The following is an 11,834-nucleotide window of genomic DNA, read 5'->3' as shown; positions in this document are numbered from 1 at the left end:
TAGATGAAATTTGTCAGATTATACAGTACATATTATTCCTCAGAGAATTTTCTTGTAAGAATCCTTGCATTTGGAAGGTACAGCTACCTCAAAATAGTAACAAATGAGTGATTCAGCATTGTGAGTGTAGTGACCTTCAGTAAACACAGGGAGCTAAATCTGTCCAGGGCATACTATGAACAGATGCCTGAAAGTGTTTAAAGTGTGTGGCCGTATGTGTGTGTGTGTGTGTGTGTGTGTGAATACAGTAAGGACTCTCTATGCTAACATAAACCCTTCTGTCCTCAATTCACACACTGCGGTACTGGCATCCACTCCTTTGGCAGATGTGTTCCTCCCTGAAGCACACTTTACAGCGATAGAGTTTATGTTGAAACTGTAACGTGTGCGTGTGACAAAGATAAAAGATAAAAACCCTCTAAAGTTTGTATTTCATTACCTGTTTTATCATTCTGGAAAATCGTGACATCTGTCAGTGAACTCGTAAAATCTAATTGGACTGGATTGCAGCCTTGAGGAAGCTTCAGTGGGATTGGGGTTATCTGTTGGTGTCACTGACCCTTATTGGGTGGCTTGAGGCCAGATGTCATGTGGCCTTTATTATGTGAGGTTCCCTTCATAGCCCATTTCAATGACAAAGCCCACAATGTTTTGCAGCTTCACCATCTAAGGCTTTCCTCTAGCTGTGAGATTTCAACTGATAGATCCTGGTTGTTTAATCTGAAAAAGTCTGAGGGCGCAAAACACAGTTGGTGTTCAAGTTTCTTCTGTTGTTTTTCTTGGACATGCATGCTGGACTGAGGCACTTCTCAGGATGTTTCTGTTGAGAATGCGTGAGTGGGAAACCCTTCACTCACTATTGTATCAGAGAGAAAAATGCTTCTTCTGTCAACTCCTATTTATTTAATCTTCCTGAGACAGATTCAGGCAGAATCCCCTACAAGAACTAACGTGTTTTATGTGTGTCCACGTTACTTTTAAAGTGGCTACTGCCAAAACAATGTTCTACATGAAAATGAAACCACAATCCTTCTTGTTGTACTAAAATCCAGACAGAATAAACAATCCAGTTATATTTCCAACACCTAACAAGTACCTGAACATCATCTCTGGTTTAATGGACTGTCTTGTCCTTGGATTTCTGCAGAGAACCAGCTCTTAGGTTCTTGTCCAGGGGATCCGTTACATGTTCAAGGTCAGACAGAGGCACTTTAGCCCGTGGCTGTTGAGTAACTGAATGCTGCAGGGCCAGCAGTGCAGACGGACAGTGATGTGAGCGGTGCTGAGCGAGGGTTGAAGTGAGCTGAACAGGCTGCTTCGTACTCCATGGGTGTTCTATTGCGCTGATACGGCAGGGGACAAGTCAAGTGCAGATCCAGCTCTGACACCGGGCCAAACATACCTGGAGAGGACGAATGAGAAATGAGAGAGTGTGCAAATGTGACTTTTCAGTCTTGTATATTCTGTGTATGCATCAACTTTTGACTCTAGAATTTGTTGTTGTGTGTGTAACATGTATGAGGATCTATTAATATAATATTCATAGGTATGTTGTATATTGTATAATCACCTGAAAATATGAATTGTAGTGTTTTTATTGCCCTAAAATGTCCAGATACACTACGAACAATATCATAGCAACATCCTTTTGTCAGTTTTGTTTCTCCATCTTTGGAGGACAGTTTACTTACTTCTACTTACAGCTTCACATTATATTCCAAACCTCATCCTTTTTGAGGATATCCCTATAAAAAGGATGTTGTGGATCATATAAGATGTGCCGCCTCTCAATCATCATTTCTGAGAGAGCGGGTCATGCCATGTTGAACTGCCATGTTTCTACAGTAGCCCAGAACAAACAAACCTTTTCGTTTTCTGCAAGATCGCAGCCACTGTAGTTTCTCCTACACACTTGTGAGCTGTATTCAGTTGTTTGCAATCTGCAACTTCACCACTAGGTGCCTCTAAATCCTGTCCACTGGACCATAAAAAGGTTGCCATTTCAGGAAATACCAGTATTCCTTTTTGTTAAGAGTAAAATAAGAAAAGCAATACCTCTTTCATGTTAAATATATAGCTAGTAGCTGGTTGGTTTACCATAGAGACTGGCTTTGTAAAAATGTAGTAAAATCTACTATCCAGCACCTCTAACTGTGTTCAGACACTGTGTGTAATGAATTCTAGAGGCTGACACAGCTGCATACAAAGTCAATGGAAAGACGCGATCAGCCGCATCTTCATCCAGGGATTAGACATGAACACATGAGCACGATTGGATTAGAATCGCATTACTTAGAATCGCTTAACTCACCTTTGAGTTTTCTGCAGGCCACAAACTCTTAGATATGATCCAAAGATAGGTGGGCTTAAGCCTGTAGACAAATTGGAGCACAGAAGAGAGGAAGATGAGAACATCACACAGGGGATCAGATAGAATATCAGAAAGAGAACAAGCGTGTGAGTCAGAAAAAGTGATAAAGTGCTTGAAACATGAAGAATATTACGACTTGTACACAAACTGTGCAAAAAGTTTAAAGCTTTGTTCCAATTAGAACACTAAGCCAAAAGAAATATGACAGTGTTATCTTCTGCCTGGCACAGAAACAACCGGATGGGTCTAATCAAGGTAATGGTGCTGGAGATTGTAGTCGATGAGTATAAACATGTACAGTAATTAGCCATTTGTTCTCAATCACCAGGTTGTCATTCAAAGTGCTGCAAGCTTCCTGAATATAGCTTTTCAAAGTAGGACTCAACCTCTTTACAAAGATGACGATAATTACAGTTTGATCACATCGATTCATACTTAGTGAGCAATGAAAACTAGAAAGAGAAATCTGCAATAGTGGCATAAGCAGAAACAGATGATGATGATGAAGACAGTGATTGTATAATTTAAGCTTGCTTGCTCCTCCTATCTATGAATAATACATCTTATTATCAACGCGAGTATGAATGGGGTTGACACTGATGCTGGCTAATGCGAGGCAGGGAAGGACACAGAGGTAACTCTCAAAAAGCTTTTCAAGATCTCTCTCCATTCTTCTGAGCTGTTTTGGTTTTCCACTTCACGGCCCATTTACTCTTCCTTGGATGTTAGCCAGAATCAGCCAGTGTCATTTGCAGCGTCAGAGCAATGCGTGTATTGAGGGAAATGTCCCAGTGGACCTTCTGTCGTGGGCAGTAAGCCTGTGCATAGCAGAAATGTCTACCCTTTGCTTGTTCTGATAATGGTGGTGCAGGTCACGGGGAGAGCAGACAAAGTTTGCTTGCTGTAGACTAAGCACATTACAAATCCACACAGAAAGAAATCACAGTTGAGTGGCCATGCTAGCAGTTGTGTGAGGCTTAGGCACAGTGGTGCTCTGACATTAATGCTAACATGCTGATGTTTAGCAGGTATGTTTACCACAGGCACCACCTTAGTTAGTATGTTATAATATAACATTTGCTAATTGGCACTAACCCCAAACTACATGAGGATGATGGGAATGTAGTTTGCAGATATTTGGTTAAAAACCAAAGTACTGGACACATTAAAATGATGGTGGATCTGGATGAAAAGTCAGTGGATAAACAAAGTTATTACAGTTCTTGCTGAGGGGGCATTATTGTGTACACCAAATGTCACGACAGTCATTCCAATAGTTGTGAAGCTACATTCAAAACTCCAAATTCATGTTTTTATGATCATTTAACTTTTTCAGCTTGCCACTGTGACTTGTGGTGTGACTATGGGAACCACAGAAATGGCTCTTATCTGGTCTGGCACATATATTATATATTAGCAAAGTTTGCTACATTAATCAGGTAATAATGTTAAGCACTTCTGTTTTCTATTTTAAGCTACAATCTACTTTATTCAGCTGCTTGATGAGATTGCACCAGGTGGATAGTGTAGAGCCTGTGATGTACAGTACGCCGATATCTGAGATAGCTGGGAGTCGTCAGCGGTGGACTCAAAATACTTAACACCGATGCTGCCAGGGAGCAACCGCTCAACATCCAAGCTGACTTTATGTGTCACTCTTTTATAGATTTCAAACATGGACATCTACAAAATGATTTTGTGAGGGAGCTGATTTACCACCTGAGGCGTGACCGGTGAGTGATGTCTGAAGGGAGGCTGCCTGAATATGGAGTGGATCAGCTACAGCACTCCATATCTCTTGGCTGCCCTGAGGTTAATACAGAGGTGTGCAATTATATAATTTTGCTCTAGACACCAGTGAAAAGGGAAAACAGATACAATAATGTTATGTTATCCTGTGTGGAAGCCTCAAGTGCGTTCCACAGGTAATTTCAACATGACACGAGCTTATAAAGGCAATTTACTGTTGTTTTTCACTCAGCTTTATTAAATGTTGTGCCCCAGGACTTGGCTGTTAGCTTAGACAGCTTTAGGTTATTGTGCACATAAAAACAGTGCAGGCAGTTGTCACCAGAGTACACACCGAGTATTAAAGTTTCTTGTTATCTGAAATGGGTTTTATGTTGCCACAGTTATCTTGCAGAGATGAATGGAACAATAAGTTATTGATCAAAGATACAATCGCAGCAGTATTAGCCACCTTTTGATCTTTTAAATCCTATTTTTTTTGACTGCTGATGAAACATTGGGATTGCAATACAACAGAAACCATGAATCTGCAATCACTGTTAGAGATTGGACTCTTGATGGCCGGCCACTACATCTCTGCAGTTGATGAACGACAAGCAGTGATTTAGCTTGTAATAACTGGTATTCTGGGTTTGCTGCTTCTGATTTTGACCTCCTCTTTCCTTGACCGGGGCACGCAGGGAAACAAGGTCTGCCATGAGTGTCCTTCTCATCCACAATGGTGGAAACTAAACAACAGGCCATTTCTGACCTCCATTACTCATATAAAGTTACCCATTTTATGCTCACATGTCCTGTAGCTGCTACATGTCTCACACCTGGAATATAAGAGATAAAATGAGATCAGAGATGCATGAGAGTGTAGTGTAACATCTCTGGCTGAAGGGTAGTGTAACTCTTCAACTAACTCTTGGAACACACCATGAACACACCGTGAGAGCTTATTACAGGGCAAATTAATAGTTCACCCAAAGAATACACTCATTAGGTACTGGGAGTTCAGACTGTTCTCACTTAATTTCTCAGCCTCAAGGTTACCATCAGCACCGGCAAGTCCCAAAATAGAGACAGACCAGAATTGTTAACAAATCAGACTTATTTTGAGTCTGTAATTTTTTTTATTTAATTAACATTACATAACGTTTTAACGGATTTATTTATTTATTTAATCAAAAGGGGCGAGCTGGGGAATTATCAGCTAATGCTAGTGCTGGTTAGCTACCTTGGTTGCACAAGTGGGCGTACATATATAAACCTCCCCAAATAACTTCTTCCCTTCGTCTTATTATATCCTAACAGAATATGGCACTGTAGCCTTATAATCTTCAATAATATTAGAGCACAATTTTAAATCTTTCATTATAAAACTACTACTACATATGAATATTTAACTTAAAGTGAAATTTCATATGAAATGCACATTTAACCCACTTTCATTTTGGCATGCGTAGCCTCAGAGTTTTTGTCTCTTTTACTTTACTTACAGTATATACTTCAGCATTTCTTCAAAGTATTATAGCAGGCTTCCTGGCTTACACATTCAGTGTTAAAACTTAGTTCAACTATGAAAAGGCATATATTAAGGCGTATAATATCTATAATGATAAACACCCTTTTGACAAACTTGTGCCCTTATCAGCCAGATGCTAAACAAACACAAAATATGACTATAGTTTTTGTGGTTTTACTGTGCACTTTTGGTTCTACTAGCATTACATCTTCCAAAAAAGGAGGCTGGACCACACTAAAGGTCATTGACATGTAGTATGTGCCACTGCCAGTGATATATGTATAATGTATTAGTGGCACTGTGTAAATGTAGTTGTGGAAAGCTTGTTTTCAACTACTTCTAAAAAAGTCTGACAAAGCTTTCAACACCAGCTTTTGACACCTTCAGAAGCACAACCTGTGTAAGTTATCAAAAGTAGCTACCTTGGCTTTATTCTCTTATCACTCAACGTGGGAGCGTACTGCAACGTCGACCAATTAGCGCACAGCGCCACAGGACACTGAATCTCATCAATAAACCATGGAACATTATTTAGGATGGAAATTAAAGATTCATGCTTGAGACTCCTGAAAAGACAAGTATGGCACTTCAAACCATCAAAGTGCACTTTATGAATTAGCCTTGGTTCATCCTCAAACTTTTGAAGAGATGTCACTTTTAATATTTACTCAATGGCCCAGCTGTGTGAGGCCATACTTCTGACAGCCAATGCATCAGGAGTTCTCAGCAGTCGGGAGGCCATCTGTGTTTATTTTCCATTAAGAGTGGTTCTCTCATCTCTCCTCTCTCATCTCCCTCTTCATCAAGGATACACTTTACGTTATATGTATCAATTAATTATTCAAGGATATTGGAATGGGCTGATCTCACTGATGAACAACAAGCAACCTCACATACAGTGCATCTGACTCACGCTCAAATCATCTACATATGATACAAACTGGTAAAACTGAAGCAATATGGAAATACTTGCTTCAGGAAAAACACAGCATGGTTTACCCAAATGGGGAATTCAGCAGGGCTTGTGTGATTTAATGCCAAATTCATGGGATGGAGTGTGTATGTGAGAGCAAGTAATTTGCTGGTGTATGGTGGGATGCTAAATTGTCTTTGTGGAAGATGAAGGACCACATGATGGGCACTGGCTGTACGCCTAAAATAAACACCTTATCAGAGAGTTGGGGTGTTGCTGGGTAAATGGCCCACAGGCATCAGGACTCCTGACAGACATCTCACCCAATTAGCATTCGGCACCTTGCCTACCGCTTTGGGCAACAAACACTATTTAAATGTAGCGCAATTTTCGTCAAGAACAAGCAGGGTGACTGTTGTCTGTGCTAAGTATAGAGTGAAGTTCAGCAAGTCCAGGCATGCCCTCAAACTCACACATACACAGACAATTAATTTGGAGATATTTTAGTTGATTCTCGTCAACAGTCTGTAGATTCAATTATGAATAAGAACACAGACAAAAGGGTGTCTTCTGTGGTGCACTTCAAAAGTTGCAAACGTCTCATTCAGGACAGTCTGAGAGTGTCTGTTGGTGCATGAGGGTCAAGGAGCTTTTAACAAGCGTCTGCCACAGTGTCAAGGCCAGTTCTCATCATGTGTGCCTGGCACTAGTCAACCTCCTTCTCCTCCTCCTCCTCCTCCTCCTCACTGACCTTTAGCTTCTCATTTTCTGACAGCTGTGAAAAAATACTCCTGCCATCCCTCCTCTACCATTCACAGCCATTACCTGGGTTAATTCCTTATATTAAAGTGATAGAAAAGTGTTTTGTAGTAGTGTAGGACAAAACCATCTGTTTATGAATATATTTGTGCACACAAAGAAGTTATGTTAAATTGTTCGAATACATTTTGACAGTGATTGTTATGGGTTCATTCAACTGCTTATGCCTACTGCTGTTTATGTCAGTTGAACTACAGATTGTGCAGATTGTGTTTTTTTATGTTTTATTTTGTCTGCCATTTTCCAAAGCATGTCATAAGTTAGTTAAGTTAGTTAGAAGCTCTGATAAACCCAGTGTACACGGCCTACCCGGGACCAATTCACAATCATATATGTCCAAAAAGGTTCAAAGAGCATCCAAACCTTTTCAGTCAGCTGCTGAAAAGAATATAAAATCCAAAAGAAAGTTCTTTCTTTCATTAAAATTATGCTGCACTGCAGTCTCACATGATGTGTGACCCAATAAAACATTCAAAACCACTGGCATAGTGAACAACATCTAAAGTTATCAGAAGCTACTGTATGTTGTTAATGGCCAGATCACATGGAAATTATTCCAATGTCTATTTGGTCACACAAACACTACACCTCTGTTTATATTGTTCACAAATATCCTCCACCTTTTCCCTTGACTTGACATCCCCAAACATGGAAATAATTGCATCCCTTTCTTACCTCATTAAGTTAATCTTTTATTCTCATACTATTAAATAAACTAGGTGTTAACAAGAAAAAGGAAAAAGAACACATAAAAGAGGGACATTGGGCTGCAAAAAAAGCACAATTCTTTCATTATAAGCTTTTGTTTAAAAAAATTTATTTCAACTAAATTTATTTTTAGTTGACAAAATAATGGCAAGGTTAATTAAGGTGTCAGTAAGTGCTTGGGAAAAAATAGAACAAAGTGATATTTACATATTAAAGTTCACCCAAGTTTAAAAAGGTCAATTAAAGCAATTGAAAGAAAGCTGCAGAACGGGTAATGAAATATTGTTAATCTGAATTCAACAGACTGTGAAGCATATTAATTTGATTCTGCTGATGATATTTCCATCCCTGCTGGGCTGTGCTGTTTTTAAAGTGTCCCCAGGTGAAATTAAAGTTCGGCCACAGTCTTGGCATGACTGGGGAAACCTTTATTTCCAGCTAACCTTGCCTGCAAATTACTGCCAAACAGAATGAGAGACAAGTCAACAACAGAGGCTGTACTGAAAGCAGAGACTGCTACTGAATATTTCCACTCAATCGATAGGGACAACATCCCACATTCACACCTTACATATCAGACTTTCACTCTAATGGGACTGACAAAGGAATTGCCTATTGGCCAGACTTATATGTACAATTCTGTGTCCCTCGGGTGCCATTAGAAAGGGCGACTAGTTTGGCCTCTAGTCCCAGTGAGGGGCTAAGCTGCTGTAATTTGTGGCTTCAGAACAGTGAGAAGAGGCGGTCCCACCATGTGGCTGTGTCAGGGCCTCGCAGAGCTCTGATAATGAGGCAGGTTGCCTCATTAAAAGCCATGAGGCTTGCACACAAAAGAACCTGATATCAAAAGCCTTCACGCTGCCTTTAGTTTGCCTCTGCTGCACACATGCTTTTGACCACAGTACTAATGCCACAATATTAAAGTCACACAAAGGACCTCTCTGCTGCTGCACTCGCTCTCTTTTGCTGCTGTCTGGCACCTAAAGGCAGCTGCGTGTTTCCTTCTTGAAATAATGAATCATTCTTTCACATTTTGTTAACACAGGTGCATAGACCATAGCTATCACAAAAGAAGAGGACTAAAAAGGTCTGCACTCGCACGATATAATACTAGCCATGTCGATCTAGGGATGGCAATGTCTTTTGGTCGGTCCACCACTTGAGTTCAGACTAAAATATATCAGCAATTATTGGATGGATTGCCATAAAATGTGTGTATGTATGTATGTATGTATGTATGTATGTATCACATATGTATGTCACATGATATCACTTGGTAATGCTTTAGGATTACCCTAACTTCTAAATAGATCCTTATTTTTTGGGGTGATTTTCTGGAAAGAACTGCAGGTACTAATCATGGCGCAAACAGCAAATGTTCATTAAGTACACTTCCAATTAAGTAATTTCAATTAACTGCTAGCCTAAGAGAGTCTTTAAGTCAGTGGAAGAGGACACGCTCCCTCTGTAGATAAAAAGGGCTCATTCTAAGGTAAAGAACAGTTCTTATGTAATGAGAACATACTTATAAATTCTACCAGTAAAAATACAACAAACTTCATTCCATCTAGGTCTAGAGCAGGAGACAGCTTCAGCACGGAAGGAAACCTATTATAAAATTGTATTTCTTTTGATAAATGTCAGACTTCACCAACATGATGGCAAGATAACATGATCTTTCAAGTTTTTTATAAAACAGGGTTGTCATGAATGGATCAAGAAATGCAACAGCACCACCAGCCATTTGAAAGCATGAAATGTATGTGGTGGTTTGGAGTCAGGGACGTTGCAATGCCCTTCTCTGGCTGAAACAAACCAATTATACAGTAGGTTACACTGCTTGAATTCCACGCTGTTCATTTAAAAGTTGAAGCAAAGATTCTCACTGCTATTGACTAAGCCATTAAAGAATTACGCTTCTTTTCCTTCCTCCACAGGCATTTTGCCATTGAGCTGAACGGAGTCACAGGAGGATTGATGCTGTGTGAGTGCGACAGGAAACAGATGAGATGCGCTGTGACAGCTCCGCTCCACCACTGCTGGACAGCAAATGTCAGGAGCCAGACAGCTTATGTACAAGATGACAAGATTAAGAGGGAAAAGTTGGGGTGGTGTTTTATGGGTTTGAAAGTGTATATGTGTCTCTCATCTATCTGTCGTTTTGACAAATGTGCACATGTTAATAGCATGTTGGAATATCCAGCAGGTAATTCAGAGTTTCAGGGACCTGGACCTTTTGAGTGGTTTCACTGTACTTCTTCATTGTTTCTGTAGCCTACACTGTAGGTGCTGTAAGTGTGTAACCATCAACACATGGGTCCCCAGGTGCATCAGCGTGAACTGAGGTAAGCCTTAGTGGGTCTGTCACCTGAAAAAATTCAAAGCTTGTGGACCTTGAGGCCATAAGGAGGGCAATGGGGTATGGATGAAGATAAGCAGATGCACTTTGCTCAGGCATGAAATGCTTTCTAAGGAATGCGGGCAGAGATATGGAGAGAGGGAGAAAGATGGAGAACGAAAGTGACAGAACGGAGAAGAGGAGGCGGGAAAAGTGAATGAGTCACCATGCAGAACACAAAACATATTCTTTTGTTCTCATGGGGATGAGTCACAGTGTATTAATGTACAACTCTGTTTTTGACGTTTTTTCCTTTTGTCATAAATGTCTTATGATGTTTGTGGGTCACATCTTGTCCTGCAAAAGCTACTTTTTGAAAGATGTCACTTAATCTGCAAAGACTTTGACTATATCTCTGCTGCAAAATGTCTGGTCTGGTGAGCCCAGGAGAGCATGGCGAGAGCCCTCAGCGCAGCAGTAAAGTGATAAACCTCCTTCTGGCTTGTGATTTTGGTATTCAGCACAAGCATGGTGGTGTAGCTCAATATCCACCACTTGGATAGGGTTTGGCAGTCTTGTGCTCTGAGGCCATTTCTAACTTATCACAACAACACTACACATATTGGTAAATAAAGGAAATATTTCCATCATGTCCAGAATTGCATCCAGAGTTTCCCAAAGTACATCCTTCTCTTTCTTTGTCTACATCTACATCCACACAGTAAGATCTTGTAATTGTACAGTACAGTGTGATTGAAGCTCCTTAGGTTTCCCTTTGAATGTAATGTAATTTGGTGATCAAAACACAATGAGTATCTCATAGATCTCAGAACGAATCTTCAAAGTATATAAATCGGACACACCTTTTGTGACCTATGGGCCTAATATGTTTTATATTGTACTTTTTCTCCTATCGTCTTCCCCTTACTGTTGCATTGTCTCCACAGGTTTGCTGATGAATAATGATGTTCCGCTGTGGGAAAAAGGCATTGCCTGAAGGAGGATCTCAGCCTTTAAAGTAAGCAGTCATAGCGGTCCATGCCTTGTCATTTTCCTCAGCTGCTCCACGCTGAGCCGAGTGGCTGTTCATTGTTCTTTTTTCTTATTAAGAAAGTTGACATTTAGTTGATTAATTCCTTGTTTGAGCATTGTTGTCTTTTATTTAAAGCAAAATTGAGCTTCCACTGAGAGAGGATTATATTATTATATTACCTTACAGCACTTTTTTTGGTGAACTAATAGTCTTCCTTTTGGTTTACCTCTAAGGGAGTTACTGACTATGTATTATCTTTATAGCTCATTATTTGAGGTTTTTACCTGTTTAAAAGAAAAATCCATATTTATGCGCAGAAAATAATTGAATTCATCATTGCTTGGTCTGCAGGGGACTGTCCAGTGTTCCGACTGCCCATTATTTACTAAACCC

This window comes from Morone saxatilis, unplaced genomic scaffold (genome assembly GCF_004916995.1).
Source record: "Morone saxatilis isolate NCDOM2014 unplaced genomic scaffold, NCSU_SB_2.0 Contig3, whole genome shotgun sequence".
NCBI classification, from domain to species: Eukaryota; Metazoa; Chordata; class Actinopteri; family Moronidae; genus Morone; species Morone saxatilis.
Note: the sequence above shows the minus strand (reverse complement) of the source record.